At 35.4% G+C, this 18,283-nt stretch overlaps 1 long non-coding RNA gene and 1 pseudogene across 3 annotated transcripts in view; one reads left to right on the top strand and one right to left on the bottom strand.

Annotated features, from left to right (window-relative positions):
• Nucleotides 1-10,268, top strand: part of LOC112483844 — a 161,260-nt gene extending 150,992 nt beyond the window's left edge. For all 3 annotated transcript variants that reach the window (XR_003047806.1, XR_003047805.1, XR_003047804.1), the window contains 4 exons: nt 6,577-6,660; nt 7,417-7,573; nt 9,545-9,628; nt 9,981-10,268. This is a non-coding gene — a long non-coding RNA (uncharacterized LOC112483844). The remainder of the gene's footprint in view (nt 1-6,576; nt 6,661-7,416; nt 7,574-9,544; nt 9,629-9,980) is intronic.
• Nucleotides 10,269-17,559: 7,291 nt separating this feature from the next.
• LOC112483883 lies at nt 17,560-17,678 on the bottom strand (annotated as a pseudogene).
• Between the last annotated feature and the right edge of the window lie 605 nt (nt 17,679-18,283).

Here is an 18,283-nt window from a genome sequence, read left to right as displayed (position 1 = left end):
CCTAGTCAAGCTTCCGGATGAGGATGCAGCCAGCTGATGCTTTGATTTCAGCCTTATGAAATCTTGAGCAGAGAATCTAGCTAAAATGTGCGAGATTCCTGACCCATGGAAACTGTGAGGTAATAGATTTGTGTTGTCCTAAGCCAAGTTTGTGTTGATTTGTTATGCAGCAATAGAAAACTATTACAAAATGATAATTACAGTTTTTCCTAGAATTGTTTTGAGGTATACATGAGATAATCCATGTGAAATATTTAGCATAGCACCTGGCATACAGTAAACATTGTTAATTATTAAATAGTATTAGTTTTGATTTTAGGCAAGTTATTTAATATAGTTAGACCTTTTTTTCCCTCTTTTCTGATATGATAAGATAAAAGTAGAGATAAATTTTTATAGACTCTGCAATTTGATTCTGTGTCCAGAGATTTCTAAAAAAGCCAAACCACTGTTAGGACCTAGTCTCCTAAGAAAGAACTGTGTGATGCTTTGGAAACAGGAACTGCTAATAGCATTACTGGTTTCATGGACTCTACAATATGCCTCATGCCTCACTTCATTTGAGACTTCGATCACTAAGATGTACTTTGCGGGCAATTTAGGGTGTTTTTTCTGTTTTCTTTCTGAAACTTAAAAAAAACTTTTATTTGAACTAATTGTTTAATTATTTTAAAAAGTTGCAAAAATTGTACACAGTTCCCATATACCTCTCACACAGCTTCCCCTAATAGTCACATCTTATGCAACCATGGTACATCCATCAAAACCGGAAAATTAATATCAGAATAATACTATTAATATCAGAATAATACTTTATTTGCATTTCACTTACTTTTCCACTAACAACTTTTCCAGTTTCAGGATTATACCCAGGGTCCTATATCCATTTATTTAGCTACTTTTTCTAGTCTCTTCCCATCTGAAGAGTCTTTCCTTGTCTTTCATGACCTTGACATTTTTGAAAAAGACCGATCAGTTATTTTGTTAATATCCCTCAATTTGGGCTTGTCTGATGTTTTCTCATTTTAAAAAATGTACTTATTTATCTAATACCATCTTGTTGTGCAAAAACTTTTTATTTTTTCATGATTGTTTCTGGAGAGAATAAAAGTCAGAATTGTGTCTACGGGACACTGTGCCATAAGCATTTAATAGTGGCTCTTCACTTCTTTCGGAAAAGAGGGCCATTTTTAAAAGGTAAATTCAAGAGATTGAGTTTTATAGCTAATTAATGCTGAACAAAGAACACCCCAAATGAAACAAAAAAGGTTATGGTAAGTTTTAAAACTCTTTGAAAACATCAATTTACCAAAATAAGCCACCTGGTCCTGGTTCGAAAGTAAAATGTACAATTTCAACTGTCAAAAGTAAAATTTAGATAGTGTATCGACTAGGTGCTAATATATCTTTACTAGGGCCCATAACTTCAAAATTAAGTTTTCAGAAAGTGCTCAGATTGGATCTCATTAACCATTCTTGCTTTTTAGGATGAGATATTAGAAGTCAATGAATTCTCACAGCTGTTTAAAAGCAGGGTTCCTGGATTTCACAGTATTTGTTAACAATGTGCAAAGATCAGCTATAAAATCTAATGTGTTGGGCCAAGCTAGTATGATATCTCAGCCATGATGAAATTTTTGTTTTTTACCATATGCTCATTACAGAGCCCACATGCAGCATGCATAAAGGAGCAATGATAAACATACCTTCTAGCAACCTGTAATGGAAAATTCTGCTCCTTCTTTGCTGGCAGCCTGGCAGGAATTATTTCTTTAATTCCTTTGGTGGAAGTTTTATGTAAGCTTTGATAACTGGAGAAAGAAACCAGAAAAAGCAGCCTTGTTAAAGACGTAGTGAAATTCCTTTTTTTCATGGGTACACACATTCCAGATTCTAGGGGACCACCAGCAGATAGCCCCCTCTCCATTTGCTTGTTATTAATTTTACTTTATTTGTAATGGCTTGTGGTTGTGTGTATGTATTCACAGCCATATTTAACTTTGTCTTTAAGGGTTACAACCTGTTAAGTATTTACCTGTGCATTTCTGTGGCATTCCATTGGCTGCTAGTGCCTGCAAGAATTGTCAAAAGCATTACTGGGCAGCAGTTGTTCTCAACTCTTCAATCAGTAGCCTTTGAATATGGAAGTCCTGCCATACTTATTGCTCTAGTACTTTTACTGCCCCACCACCCATTTAGCTCAACAGCAACTCTGATTTCTGATCATAGACAGGCTTGTTTTCTGCTCTCTTTTGCTGTTATACATTAGTTGAAGTTTCTTTTCTAAATAATTCTGTGAAAGGCCATAATTTTCTTCTTGACTCTACTTTTACTCAACAAGCTAACTCTTCACTTACCACCTGGCACAATGTATTTAACCTTTTGTTACTCATAATGTAAAACTATGAAATCTGCATATGGAGACCACCCCGGGTTCTAAAATTAAGTGGTCTTTCTGGCAGGTGGTCTTCAGTTTAACAATGCTCCCTATAGTTTATGCTTTTAACACATGTGGAATGAGTCTTTGGAACTTAAATAACCTATAATTATACTAAAGTCGATGTAGATGACCCTGAATATCACCAAAATTAGCCCAAGGATTTTTCTGGGTGATCTTGTGTGGAATGGAGTCCCCATAATTGACCCCAGGAAACCAGCAACAAGATTGGCCATAGTCTCTCTATGAATCATTAACCATTAAGTATGGCCATTGCTGGGCATCAGTTCACCTTGTGGAACAGCTGGAAGCCTGTTGTTTCCGTTCTCAGGGGTCTGAGAACTCAGTAGGGAAGCTTAAAACCTCATGTGGGGTGATTTTAAGAAAAGCATTGCTTGTGTAGACAGGCATATATGAAGCTGGAGCTGGCTAGGCAATGCATTTTGTTTAACTCCATTTCTCAAAAGTTTTTTTTTTTCTCTAATAGTCTAATGCACTGAGTAAATGGTCTGCATTCATGTTAGGCAGGTGGTCTCTTAAGGCAGGGTCAAAACACGTTACTCTAATGGGAAATAAACTACAAGCTCAGTGCCCTTAGCTATTTCGGAAGGTAGTCTTTGGATACAGGTGGTCTTCTCAGCAACTTTTGCTGTACACATTCAATGTATGTATTTGGTTAATCTGCTGCTTCATTTGTCTGTGGGTACTGTTTCTGTCTTCAAACTTCTAATAGATGGTATCAGAATTAGCCTGATTTTCATGAACTGAGAATAACTTTCGCTATGGCTGCATGTGTTTTTAACTCTAAAATGTGCTAGTTATGCTAAGCTTGTGGGTGGTGCTGGAGAAAGGGGCTTACTAGGCAGATGACTGGTTTAGGAAAGTCAGTTACTCATCTGAACCATGGGGTTGAGAACTCAGATGATCTTTCCAGAGGGTTGGGGACAATCCATACGAGAAGGCAGGTACACAATCTGAAATCTAGGTAGATAAAAAAAAAAAAGTCAGTCAAGCCTCAATTGATCAGGGTATTATTGGATGAACCAAATACTGAAGCAAAATCTGGCTTAGCCAGGGTCCAGGTCATGGTCTATTCCTACAGTATAAGATGACTTTGGTCTTCAAGTAACTCTAAATAAGTGGCTATATTAGGCAGCAAGGAATATGAGAGTAGACTTCTATCACTTCATGTCTTCTATTTGTGTATGTCACTCTAACCCTTTACTAGACTGTACATTTCTTAAGGGTAAGGACTGTTTATTATTCATCTTGCATAATACCTGACACCTAGTAGTGATCACACTTATTTATTTAAAAAAATAGATTTGTGGCATATCTAGTGCTCTCAGGTATAAGATTGATGTGACAACAATTCTCCCAGCTCATAGACTTCTTACATTTTGATAGTACTTTCCTTTATCTTATCAATATCTTTATATAAAAATGAAAAAATAGATCTCTTCCCTCAAAAGGTTAATTTGCTTTTACAAAATTAATGGGATCAGAATTAATTTTTTTAAAGTTCAAGTTTAGACTCTATGTTGGAGGAGGTTATTGAGAGGACATGACTGCTGATTGACCCTCAAGCTGGGCCTCGGCAATTGGAGTATCCTTACCTTCCCCCCTGTCTTTGGAATGTACTTCCGCCCACCATTTCCATAGTGAAGCCTTTTCAAAGACGTAACTTTGAGAGGGGAAGGTGTTTATTTTTTCATTTTTAATTTTTTTAACATTTTATTTTTTTTATTATTTTCCCCCTCCTCTTTGATAACCACTAATCCATTGTCCATGTCCATGAGTCTCTGTTTGTCCTCTTCATTTGTTGCTTTTAGGTTTATATCCCACATATAGTGATATCATGTGATTTTCGACCTTTTTTTGTCTGGCTTATTTCGCTTAATATGATTATTTCAAGGTCCATCCATGTTGTTGCAAATGGCAGTATTTCATCTCTTCTTATGGCTGAGTAATAGAGGAAGGTGTTTTTGAGACCATCTGGATGGTGTATGTGATAGAACCCAGTTCAGGCCCCTGTATAAACTTGTAAGATTCTGGTGAGCACAGAAAGTAATCTGCTCATCTTGCGTGTCACCCAAGAGAAGCCTCTTAAGTTCCCTTGCTTAGTAAAGCTGCCACCTACCAATCTGGAGTGTGCCTTTTCCTTCAGTTTCTCCTTGCCCTCTGTGTATAGGGGGCCAGTTTCAGACTTCACCAACAATTGGCAAGCCAGCTTGGAGATCGTAGTAATAGGTCTTAGGAAAGAGACACCTGCTGGGGAATTCCCAAGTTGGTCTTTGTCCTCTATGTGGGGAGAGGTAGCCCGTATGTTAGGAATTTATGGGTGATGTAAGTACAGGGACGTCCCCAAAACACCAGCTGCTTTAACCCTTTTCCTCTTTGCCTTGAGGATACTCACTAGTGGCAGTTGCAGCTACAGTGTTTATCCCAAGGTAACTCATGGATGACAGCCCTAACTTTACCCCCAAAGTTTGCCATGAAATATTTCGCTTTTATTATTATTTTCGCATTGCTCTACTATATTGATAGTCTTTGGAAATAAATGACATCATTCTATTTATAGCATTCAGTTTTTAGTAGTTGAATGACTGAAAATGTCAAATTCTAGAAAACATAGCATTCCTACGCCTGATGTTAAATGAATGCTGGCAGTGAGCTGTACTTTTCTTTTCTAAATGGGAAAATGGGAAAAGTTTGAGGAACTGCACATAGCGCAATATAGCAAAGAGAAAAGAATGACTGCTGCAGTGGGCTAGCGTCTACTGTTGTCAGTTGGCTGGCCACCCATACTCACCTAGAGGCTGAAACTTGAGTTAGAAAGTTGGAAGAAGAGCTGAGATTAGAGAAAAACATGCAGTTGTCCACTACTCAGCTAGCTTCGGGCCTAGTAGACAAGGTGGAAGAGCAGGATGGTACATTGGAGAACTTAGTGTGCTGTCTTATAAAGCTAGGAGGGCACAACTGCAGAGGATTAGGGTCTGAGGGCTTATCCCAAAGCCTCGCTAGGATGCTAAGAGGTGGAATCTCTGAGAAATTGAGAAGAACCAAGGAGAGGTTGTTGTAGTGATTGACAGTGAAGTGCCCTGGCATCTGACTCCTAACACAAAGGTATGGAAGTCACAAATCTGTAATAGTCTCCCATTTTCTTCTGTCTCTCCTTGTCCTGCATGTATGGAGGCCAGTTTCAGATTTCACAAGGTAAGCTCCTGAGGTTGCAAACCAACACTCTAGCGAAATGCTAAATGTCTTATCAGCAACATTTTGAGTTGGTGCTAGATTGTGCTGTGTTTCTGGATGCTGTTCCTATTTTCTATTAAGTATATATATAAAATATATGCTTAATATATATTATATGATAATCATATAATATATAATATTATATTTTATATAACTTTAATTTCATTTTTTCAAGTACATATTAATTTCATTTTGTTTGGTATTTTTTATGTTATTAAAGTATGCAATGAAAGATGAAGATTGAGGTCCATAGTATTTCTTTTTAAAAAATAGATATAGAAAAAAATAAAGTTGGATAATATATACTTGGTGAGTGAAATATTATATACTTTGAACATCATGATTTTACCTTGGCTGTTAAAGCATTTTTTCCTTCTTCCAGGTTCAATTCAGCCTTTTAATAGTACCATAAAATGAAAATAAGTTTACTTAGGAAATATAGACTGATTTTTATGAATATCAAGAATTATCAGCAAAGACCTCATTCATACATTTTGAGCAAAGAAAAGAACACTTTAAATTTAGAACTCATTTCATCTCTCAGAATATAAAGTAATCAGTTATCTTGGACTTTAAGATTTGTTCATGAAGCTTTTATTTCAATTGAAATGAAGCTGAGCAAAATAATAGCCCATCATTACAATTATATCAATTGTACCCATTATAGTAAACAGTTTTCATACATTTAATTTGTTTATATCTCAGAAATTAAGTCTTTTCAGCTCTTGAATGCATAGCAAATTTATTTTTATTCAAAATGGGTTTTGAAAAGATTTCCCCCCAGACTTTTTCCTTTATTTAGGAATTGCTTTTTCCCATTCTTCCTGTCCTCTGTGCCACACTTTAAAAACTAAAGACCATTATCCTTTGTCCTTTGTCTACAGCTTGAGAAGGCTCACCACATGGCTGTCTAATGAGGAAATTGCCACAGGGATGTCAGTGGCAGTCACACCCCTTTGCCACTGCAGGTTTGTTCCATTGCTGACCAAGAATTTGGGCTGTGTCTGTGGCACATATGTTCTTCTGATGTCCTCATTTGGGATAACATTTAAGCAAAGCTTGCTATAGTAATGCCCAATTGCATGACCCATAATTAGTCTGAATAACATTTTCCATTTTAAACCCTGATTTTATGGAGTTTACTACTTGGCCCATAAAATCTTGTTCCAGGCTTTGACTTGGCATATTTTTTAGCATAAGCAAATTTATCATAGAAATAAATCATGAGCTCAATTCTCAAACCTATGGAATGAAGAGCAAACTCATGTTAACTGACAGGGAAAAGCCATTGCAGGTTTGTGAGAGGGTGGCAGCATCTTTGTTGTTGCTACTTTTGTGTATAAGCTGTGCAGCCTCAGCGATGGACCTGGACTGGGGAGTTCCAAAGGTAGGATTCAGAAAATGAATACATCGGTGGTAATGTTCTCATCTTCAGGAGAGTAAAGAAGTAGCTAAAGAGTCTTCGAGAAAGAATAAGAATGACATGAATTTGGGGGAATGTCTCCCCTATGGATATGATAAATGAGGACGGGAGGCTCTCTAAAAAAATCAAAATAAAAAAATAAAATAAAAACCTCTTACATAAAACTGGTATTTTTTTTTTTGCGATAAAACATGCCTATTTGAATACCAGCACCTGTTCTCTCCCTCCTGCCATGGAAGAATATTGGCTAATATCCACCAAAACAAATAAACATTCCTATTTCAAATTATTTATTTGACAGGACCATCTATGGAAGGATCAATTTTTTTTAGCAAAAGTTAGTGTATTGCGGTGGTTCTCAAAGTGTTGTTCTTGAGCAGCATCTGCATCACCCGGGAACTTATTAGAAATGAAAATTCTGGAGATCCTCCCCAGACCTCCTGAATCAAAACTGCAAGGTAAGGTCCAGGAATCTGTGATTTTATCTGTGGTTCAGAGGCCTGCCAAAGTTTGAGAACAATTGGTGTACTGGTTGGGATAGTGGGCTGTGTAATCAGGTGGAACTGGCTTTTTCCCTTGCTCTGTCTCATCTTTTGCAAGTTAATTAAACTCTTGACCCTCAATGTTTTTAATTGTATTTATTTATTTATTTATTTAATAATGATGATGATATCATAATAAGGATAAAGATCTTGATAATACCTACCTCACATGGTTTTTATAATTATGAAATGAGCTAAAATATACATTGAGCCTTTAGCACAGTTTGGTAGATAATAAGTGCTTAATAAATAATAATTATTATATTCCTACAAATAAAGAAGAAAGGAGAAAGTGGGAGAGGCATTTTGAATTTATCAAGATATGATAGAAAGGCTTCTTATTCCTCTTAACCCGCAACGCACATTTTGTGGGGATGTGGGTTTGAGAGTAGTTGGACTACTAGCTAATGTCCCATGTGGCTAAGGCAATTCACCTATTACTTTGGCTATTGAAGGCTGATGACTCTTTCCTTATATAATGTAAGCCCAGAGAATCAGGAGGATGAAGAATGGGTCTGGATAGCACACTCCACAAATAAGAGGCAATTTAAGCAAAGAATAATAAACAAAGAGGTTGTCTTCCTAAAGCCAAAAAAAAAATCTTTGGATTTTACATTTATGTTGGATGATTTCTCAGTTGTTATTCAAGTTTTGTAAATAGACGTTAATCAGTTAATGGAAAATATATAAAATGTCAATAGAGCAGACTAATTTGTTTGTTCATATGGTTTGTGATGATTTTTTTAAAGCATTAATTAGCTAATGTTTTGAACATAAATATTACCATAGAAGTTACAAAAATTATTATGTCAAAGATTATGAAGCTGTCATTACCAGTAATAATTACAATCTGTGGCTCTACTATTGCTTGTAATTGTACATATTTATATCATAATTTAGCACCCGAGGAAATTTAGAACATACTTTAAAGATTTAAATATAACTTTAAATTAAAAAAATATTCTAAATAAATATACACTGTAACGGTAAATTCTTAAACAATTGTCTGCGATATTTGGCATGTCAAAGTTTTGTCATTACCACTCTGATTAAAAACAACTGATTTTTCACTTTGAACTTTGGAATTTATAGTTGTAGTCTGAAGTCTTTTTGTATCTTGAAAGTAGCTTGAATTGCCTCTCTCTCTCTACACACACACACACACACTGCTCCAAATTGAATTCTTTCACATATATGTAAATAAATATTAAAGAGTCATTTTTTAAAATAAAATTACTACATGGACACAATTCAAAATGTTCCTTTCTCGATTTGATCTAAGTTTAGAGATAAAGATTAATAATAATAAAGGGACATAAGTAGTTTAATTTTGGAGTATAGCATTATGAAATAGGTAAGACATAGTGATAGAAAATAATTTAATAGTAACCCTCAGAAAGCAGCATTTGCTATGTGTACGAGAAAGAGTGGGGAGAATATAAAGGAAGATCACTGGATTACATTGTAAAGCTCTTCCATGGTGATGATAATAAATGGAAAGCTGGGAAATTTCTTCTTCCTGCAAGTATGGTAGAAAGGATGGGGGGCAGCCTCTCAGGTGAGATAGACCTCTTTTCTCTCTCTCTTTTTTATTGCTTGACTGGAGAAGGTGCTAGGAAGTAGCATGATGTATGGAATCACAAGAATGGGATGTGAAATCAGTTGTATCTGGGTGTGAGTCTTGTTTTATTATTTCCTAGCTGGGTGATGTTGAGTGAGTCACTTAACTACTCTGAGCCTTAGTTTCCTGAAAGTTATAAAACGGGCACATTGAGCTCAAATGAAATAATATATATGAAAGCAGGTGGTAAAGCTACAAATATTAGTTGTTTTTATTAAAGATGTCATCCAACATTATACCCATTTCTTTTTCTGGAAAATAATTAGTAAGCCAAGGAGCTTGTGGCCTTTCTCTCACCCTTAACACCTCAAGAAATCAGATTGGACACCTGAATCAGCTAAGCTCATAAGGTAACGATGATGCATAGATACGGCCCTGGTGTTGCCCCAACTGGGCAACACCAGGGCCGTATCACCTGGTAAGGTAACGATGATGCATAGATACGGCCCTGGTGTTGCCCAACTGGCATATAATTCACCCAATTATATGCCAGTTGGGCAACACCAGGGCCGTATCACCTGGTAAGGTAACGATGATGCATAGATACGGCCCTGGTGTTACCCCAACTGGGCAACACCAGGGCCGTATCACCCAATTATATGCCAGTTGGGTGAATTTGTATTTTTTCCAATGCCCGTCTATTCCAATATATAAATACTTCCATCTTTGGTGATTGGCAATATTCATTTTTTTTAATCTCAGGAGACACCACTCGGGAGCCTTCTAAATGCTGTCTTTGGGGTCCATGCTGAAGGAGAGCTTCAGAGGCAAAACATTTTACAGAAGAGGCCTTTTGGAATTTTGCTCAGTCTCCTACTTTAGATGGGATTCAAGGAGCCAGACCTTGATGTGACTTTTTCCCTCCAGGTATCTTTATGATGTTGAGGTTTCATCACATGTTGGTGGTTTCCTTTAATCTGTCTGGGGATTTAGGAGGGGTTGGAAACCCCAGCCGAGCTACTTTTAGGAACAAACGTACAATATAATAACTTCCACTTCCTCTCATTTTGTTTTCTTTTTTGTTTCTTATTATTATGTAAATTCCTGAAAATTAATCATGCATTAGAATAGGACAAGCAGGCCTTTTTTTTTTTTTTTTTGTCAGAGCCCTTCATTTATCTGTATTAGATGCTTAAGCTCATAGTCTAGCATTGTATTTTAATGTCTTGAGAAGAAGAGAGATTGACTATATTCCGGAATATCTTTGATTTAGTAAGAGAAAATATCGGGCCCATAACGTTTCACAATAAAGGATTGAGAATAGAATATTATAATTAATCACTCTAAAAAAAAAGAGACTTCGACTTCTCATAGAAGTTTAAAGATTGAAACACTTGAAACAAGTATGTCAGAGAAATTTCCTTCTAATATTCTTGCTTTTTAGTTTTCACTAACCTATGATTAAATTCTGGCTTTAAGTAAATTTAATTCCTGATTTTTTTTCTGAAAACTCTCTACCAGATAATTTTGGGGTGGATTGGGCTAGTAATGCACTGCTTCACTTCTTTTTCTCTCTTCTATTTAAAAACATCTCCCATCCCAGCCCCGGCTATTCGATACCCATCTATAATTATTAATTATCAACCATGTCATATGAGCTACCCGCAGTGTTAGAAACACTTATCATGCATTATTCTTTTTTACTATTGTAGCAATTCTAAGTGCAGATGCTATTATTATTCCTATTTTGCAGAAAAGGAAATTGAGGTGTAGAGATTAAATAAATTGCCCAATGTTCCTTGGCTAGTAAGTGTTTGAGCACATATCTACTTCTAAAGTATCTTTTACTCAAGTTCCTAAGACATACATGGTCCTTAATTAGGAGGAAATAAAAGAACCTAGTTTAAGAGTAGCTCAGGTGACTCAGTTCCAACTCAACCTCACTATATTGCTCTTGCTTCATTTTCACATTTATGCCTTGTTTGTGTAATTAACTCCCATTCCCTGACTTGTGTCATAGTTTCTATAACTGTGTTTCTATGTTATTCTCTATACCAAGATTTCTCAGCAGTGGCATTACTTTGGGCTGTATAATCCTTTGTCTTGTGGGGCTGTTCTGTCCACTGTAGGATGTTTAGCAGCATCCCCAGCCTCTGACCACGAGGATGTCTGTAGTACTCTTCCAAGGTATGACAACCAGAGTGTCTCTAGACATTGCTGAGTGTCCTAGTAGGGGAAATAACCCTTGGTTATTTCCTGACTTATTGCTACAGTCCAACTGGGTGGCCTGCTGATTACTTTGTCCTGCCGAGACTGTGACTGTTTTTCTGTGTCAATTTTTGCTAAATACCTGCCCTGAATTTCAATCCTGTGCCTGGACCCTCTTAGTACTAGAAATCTCTGAGGCCAGTTGCTTGCTGGAATCTCTGCATATTTTCTGATTCTGGACCTATCACCATGTGTCTGTCTTTAGACATACCTGTTGGCCAACTACCAGCAGTGACCTAACTTGATGACACATTCTTGATAGACACTATATTGTTTTCTGTGTGCTAAACTCCCTGAATAGACTTCCTCTGACTGCCTTCGACTTTATCACAGCTTGTCTATCATCTTTCCCAATTTGTTCTGTTGGATTGTTAATTGAACGTTGAGTTTCTGCTCTGATATAGCCTTTGTCTTTGTGAAGGCTGCTGCTCCTGAGTTAGTTCAGATTAACTCACCACTTTGATTCTCGAATGTCTTTAAACTTTCACCTTTGGTACAGTTGAGGTTGCATGTTCCATAAGAATTAGGAAGGTTCCCAAGTCAGTGAGAAAGGCAAAAATTTGTATGGTTAAATTTTCTCTTGAAAATTTCCTATGAAACAAATAGCCGAAGACTGACATTTTCACCTTTCAATGAATCCATCTCAGTCATAATTTTCTCCAGCAATGGGATATGCTCCTGGAATTCAATTGGCAAAGAACGGGTGTTTAAATACTAGAATTATATTCATCATAGCAAGGTACTTACACCATGAAAGCCCTTGGAAACCAAGACTGAATAACCAACCAACAGCATTTTAATCTTTTATCCTTCATGCTCACTCTGCTCAGGACCCTGACTCCTGAGTGGAGTGTAGGACAGAATCAAATGGCATTGTCATGTGGTTTCTCTCTCTCCTTTCTTTGTTTTGTTGTTTTTATTAAATACTAATATATTATTATATGTGTATGGTGTCATTCTATTGTATTTACTGGGAGTAGTGGAGAACAATGAAATGATAAAGAATTTGCTAGTGCACACCGACATTAGTAAAACAGTGGTTTTTAAACCCTGTTTCAAGGAACCCTTGCTATTCTTCAGAGGAACTTTAGAGCTGTTGTGGGGAGCAGAGTGTTTGGTTCAATAATAGAAACTCTGCTTTCTTTTGTCTTCTGCTTTTTGAGTTTTTGCGTAAGATTTAATTTGAAGAATAGTTCAGTGGCTAAAAAAGTATTTAATTGTGTAAAGCGTTGGGACTCAGAGCCACGTTGTCGATGCTTGTTTTCCTAATTATTTGCTTTTTATTAATGCTTTGATTCAAATGCACACATATACACACAGTAGTTTCCAAGTATTTTTAAAACAAAATGTAATCATACTTTATATTCTAAATGTGTAACTTTCTTTATGTAACAGTTTATCATGATCATCTTTGCTTATCAGAATATGTAAACTTATCTCTCTTAAAAATGATTTTGTGACATTTGGTAATATGAAAATACCAAAATAGAATTCACCATTTGTTACATAATGAAGTAGTCTCACAAAATTTATTATTTCAAATCATATGGCAAAAGTTTTCTCTATACTCAGTATTTCTTTAGGATAAATTCTGAGAAGTAGAACTTAAGTGTCTAAGGTATATATATTTAAGCTTTTGATAGAGACTGCAAATTGCAGTTCATAGAGGGATCTAATTTAAATTCTACCAATAGTACAGCCTTTCCTATACTAATACTCTCACTAAAACTGGTTATTAATAATAAATTTAATTTCTGCTAATCAAGTAGGTGAAAAATACTTTGCCGTTTTTATTTAATTTCCCTGATCATTAGTGAACTTCATCATCTTTTTCAATATTTACTAGCTATTTATATTTCTTCTGTAAATTGCTTTTTCATATACTTAGTTCATTTTAACTTTTCATATTGATTTTGCTTAGCATTTTATATTGATTTTAAGAAACTGTTTTCTGAATACTTTTTCCTGCGTTGCTTGTGTTACAGTCTTTAGTTCACCTTTTAACTTTGATTATGGTTTCTTTAACTAAGCAAAAGTAAATATTTATGAACTCAAATCTCTCATTCTTTTTCTGTCTGACTTTAGAGTGATATGTTTTGCTTAAGAAGAACTTCCTCACTATAATATTTTGAAAATATCCTTTTTAAACAGTATTTTAAATGAAATTTTGTGTTTAGATATTACTTTTGCATATGGTAAGATTCTGACTCTATTTTTCCTAAATATTCACCCTAGCTTTTAATACAATTTTTCGAAGAATTTATCATTTCCTATTGAATTCACACACCACATTTCTCATTTATTAAATTTATATGTATAAAAGTGGTCAACTTCCAAACTCTGTATTTTGTTTATTCATCCATTTATTATTGTACCAATAGGAAAGTATTTTAATTTATTTAAAGTATGTTACATTTCCTACTCACTGTTTTTTTTTTTTTTTTTTAATATTATTTCTTGGCTCTTTTCTAAACATTGTCTTCTAGAAGAACTTTAGAATTTTGTCAGATATGAAAAATATTCAGTTGGATATAGATAAAAATTATGTTTAAATTACAGATTACCATGAGGAAATCGATAGTTTAAAAATATTGAATTTTCTTAATCAGTAGTATGTTATCTCTCTCCATTTATTGTGGTCTTTTAATAAAGTTTTCTTCAAATAGATATTGAACATTTTTGTAAGTTTTAAAACTTTTGTTGTTATTGTGAATTGGATCTTTAAAAACGTATTTTCTAATTGTTTATTCCAATGGATGCTATTGATTTTTTGTATATTTATTTTGTCACCTTAATAGACACCTTAATTTTCAGATGATGCTTTTGAAGCCATATGGTTCTTGGAGAATGCATTTAGGTCTGATGTGAGATGAATTACAAAGTGATTATCAATACCCACTTGGTCCCTAACTCTACTGTAGATGGTGTACCCATCACCCAGACAGCAGCAGCTCGTATCAGGCATTTCCCCAGAGCTCCCTCCTTTTGCCTGCACTGGTTTCTTCTCATGCTTCCCTGCTTTATCCATATTCTGGCTCCTGCTCTCTACTTTGTTTAGGTAACCTGTTAGGATCCTATATCTCAACTGCACCTCCATCCACCCTCTTGGCTTCAGAGTGCCTTCAGATCCAAGTAAACATTGGTCTCTCTACCAGCCCCAGATCTTCAGAACCTTGTCCTCCTCTCCTACAACTGGGCTAGACAATTGAAAGGGCAGCAGTGAAACTAAACAGCCCTATCTCATCCTGTTTGGTTTTCCAAAAGAAAACTCCACAGAATAGGTTAAAAAGCAGTGAAACTAAACAGCCCTATCTCATCCTGTTTGATTTTCCAAAAGAAAACTCCACAGAATGGTTTAAAAATAATGAACTTAATTTCAATTGAACACTTGGCTAGGTTCTAGGCATTTTCCTAGGTTCTAGGAAGAGTTGTGTGAATATGGCAGACATGATATCCATCCCCGTGGAACTTGAATTCTATGGGGAGCCCAACAAGAAGGAGACATCTTCCATACTTGTCCAAGTCTCCTTGTTAGTGCTGAGATTCTCCAGATCTTCAGGCCCTTCTACCATCTCCCAGGCAAGATTTGTCTTCATCTCTATTGTCAATGTTTGGGAGAGTGGAGAGTAAAAACCAAATGGAAACAAACTCTTTTCATTAAAAAGAAATAATAAACCCTGCTAAAAGTTTGCAATTCTGTACAACTCAATTATAGCATATATGCACATGATTAATTTTTATGTATAGTCATTACCCTACTTGTTTGTAAATTTCTATAGGAGCAAATTCTTAGCTCATATACCTTTTATTCTCTAGAGCTAGGACTCTTGCACAGAGTTATTGCTCAGTATTTGTTGTCTCCTTGAATGGAGTAACTTGATAACATCCCTCCAATACTTATTTCATCTCATTTAGTTGGTTTCCTAAGGCACTTTAAGTGACAACTCCCTGCACCTTCCTTGAGATTTGGAATTTTCAAAAAGCAAGGGAAAAATTGGGCATGCTAAGTGAAGATGGCAGCAACTGTGGTCTTGTGTGGCATAGTTTGTTGTCTTAAATTTGAGAACTCTCATCTGTGGTTTGCTAATTATTGTTTTTTTTTTTTTTCTTGTAGAACAAAGAAGTAAAAAAATTCTTTTAAAGAAAGGCCAAAAAAATATTATAGATTTTTTCTTTTGACATTCCTAAACAAGAACAGGCCTAGATGGTGTCATTTTTAATTCTTGCCCTAACTGGTATTGATTTTTTTTTTTTCAGAATGCCCTGAATTTTTGCCCAATTTTGGTTGTGTGTTGGGTGAACACTAATTCTGTATGGAACACCTAAGTTTTTAAACTGTCTATTTATATACAAAATACTATTTTGTCTTCTTTTGAGTTTGATTAACAACTAACTTTATGTATATTATTAGTTATCCTTTGAGTTTTTCTTTTTGTAAGGATGGACTAACATCTAAGGCTCCAAGAGAAAAATAATCCATGGTGATTGTATTTGGAATTTTTCCCTTATTATCTCCATATGGCAAACTTACAACTCAACAGAAAACTGGATGTTGTATTATATGATTCAGAGACTGTACTTTTGTTTTAGATTTTGTATGCTTTCTTTCTTGATTGTCTTTCTGTCCATCTGGCTTAAGAGCCCTTGTTGGTACTGAGAAAAGTCATAGAATAAGTTTTATAAGGAGTTTATGAAAAACTTCAAAATCATTTTTTTGAGCTTCAAAAATTGCTTCAGGGATTTATAAAAATGTGAGGGGAGATTTGCTGTTTAGTTTGTCATATTCAAACCAGAAACACACTGATATTTCAATAGCTTAGTTTGGACTGAAAGTTTCTCAGAGCAGATTTCAAATGGGGCTACAAATAAAACTTACAAGTGTCATTTAAAATTCTAATTTGTGTTGGTCATACATCAGAGATGTAACAGAGCACTGGTCTTAGAGCAAAGAGCAACTAATAAGTAGTTCTTACTGAACCTATTCATCTTTTTGTTTTGATTGGCTAACCACGTTAGCTTTCTTTTTTCTAAGATGCCAAATCCATTTTGGATCCAAACAAAAACACCTAGCCCAGTAAATTAGACATTCTTTATAATAAAGTGTATGGCAAATATAGTGTATGGCAAAGATTGAGAAGATGATGGTTTAAAGCCACCTAAATGTATCTCAGGAGACCATTCATTTTGAGAATTAACAAAGCTGGAATTTGAAGGCAATGTTTAATTGAGTTTCTGCATATCTTACTTAGGTGTAACTGATTTTAAAGCTGAATTTATAAATTCCTTCTCACTTGTTTAAGTCTCTTGGCAAATGTATTTGTCAGAAGAAAAGAGGGGGAAAAAGGCACAAGAATTTTGGCTTTAAGTATTTTTATAGGGTGCAGTTGCCAAATGAATAATGAGGAGGAATTATAGACAGAGAAAGGATATGGTGAGAGAGGGACTGTGAACCCAACACATATGGTTTTAAATGTGATCTTGCCCTTTGGTATTTTCTGAAGAGATAGCTAACTTATTCTTGAATTTATACATGCTATTTTATAAATGCTAAATATGCTTTTCTTCTCAGCTCCTGAAATAAATGAAATTATTATGTGCCCAAGGGTTAAATATGAACGTAAGATCAAGTGTGTGCTTAGGCACTGGTGTTAGTTTTTTATTGATACAATTAAACTCTGCTATCTCCTCTTCCTAATCTCTAGAGATTTTTGGTGGCCTTTCATTTTTGAGTTAATTTTTTTTAATGCAGCATGAAAAAGATGATTCTTAAATTCTTTTAGGAATTGAGATCTAGTTTTTGGAATAATATATTAATAACAGTTACTAATCTTTATTGATACCAGGTGCTAGATAATTGGGTAAGCATTTTATAAATAGTATTTAATCTACATGTCTACCTTTTGGGGTAGATACTATTTTTTTTTTCTGACATTGTACCTATGAGGAAATTTAGTCACAGAAATGTGTTTTATTTTTTATTTATTTTTTATTTTTTAGGCAAGGCAACCCTTGGTTGACCTCACAGATTGCAAGGACCTTGTCATCTTACAATCCCTTATTTTTTTGTTTTTTATGCCTCTAGCACCTGGTCTTCCTAGGTGGTCTCCCATCCGAGTACTAACCAGGCCTGACCCTACTTAGCTTCCAAGATCAGACGAGATCAGGCTTGTTCAGAGTAGCATGGCCGTAGACTGGTCACAGAAATGTTAAGTAACTTTCTTAAAGTCATGCAGCCAGTAAAGGGCAGATTTAGGATCTGCCTGTATGCATAATGAGCCATGTTCTCAATCAGTGCCTTAGAGTGCCTTCTTTCCTGACCAAGGAAAGTCATTAGAAAGACTGGATCAGAAGCAAAGTCAAAGTACTCATATTTCCTGGTGAGCTAGACACTTGGTTGTTTACTCAACCATCATTTCCACTTCCCTCCAATTTCGTTCATGCATTGGGCAGACAAGAACTTCAAGCACTGCCCCAACCTCAGGAAGTTAGTCCTTAGTCTAAGTGAAGACTGGTAACTCCATTATTTTGCTATTAATTGCTTTAAGAATGGTCATGTGACAGAATTCTCGTCAATAAGACAAAAAGATAATTCTAAGTAATTGCTTTAAGAATGGTCATGTGACAGAATTCTCATCAATAAGACAAAAAGATAATTCTACATAATGACATCTGGAAATGTGTACTATGCTCTGAAAAAAGGGCTAAGAAAGAAATGCACCCTGTTCTCCCTCCTTAAGATTGATTGGTGGGATATGAAGCTTGGAGCAGCTGCAGCCAGCTTGCAATCATGAAGACAT

The sequence above is a fragment of the Pteropus alecto genome, unplaced genomic scaffold (assembly GCF_000325575.1).
Source record: "Pteropus alecto unplaced genomic scaffold, ASM32557v1 scaffold196, whole genome shotgun sequence".
NCBI classification, from domain to species: Eukaryota; Metazoa; Chordata; class Mammalia; order Chiroptera; family Pteropodidae; genus Pteropus; species Pteropus alecto.
The sequence above is the reverse complement of the archived record's forward strand: the minus strand, read 5'-3'. Positions and strand labels throughout refer to the sequence as shown.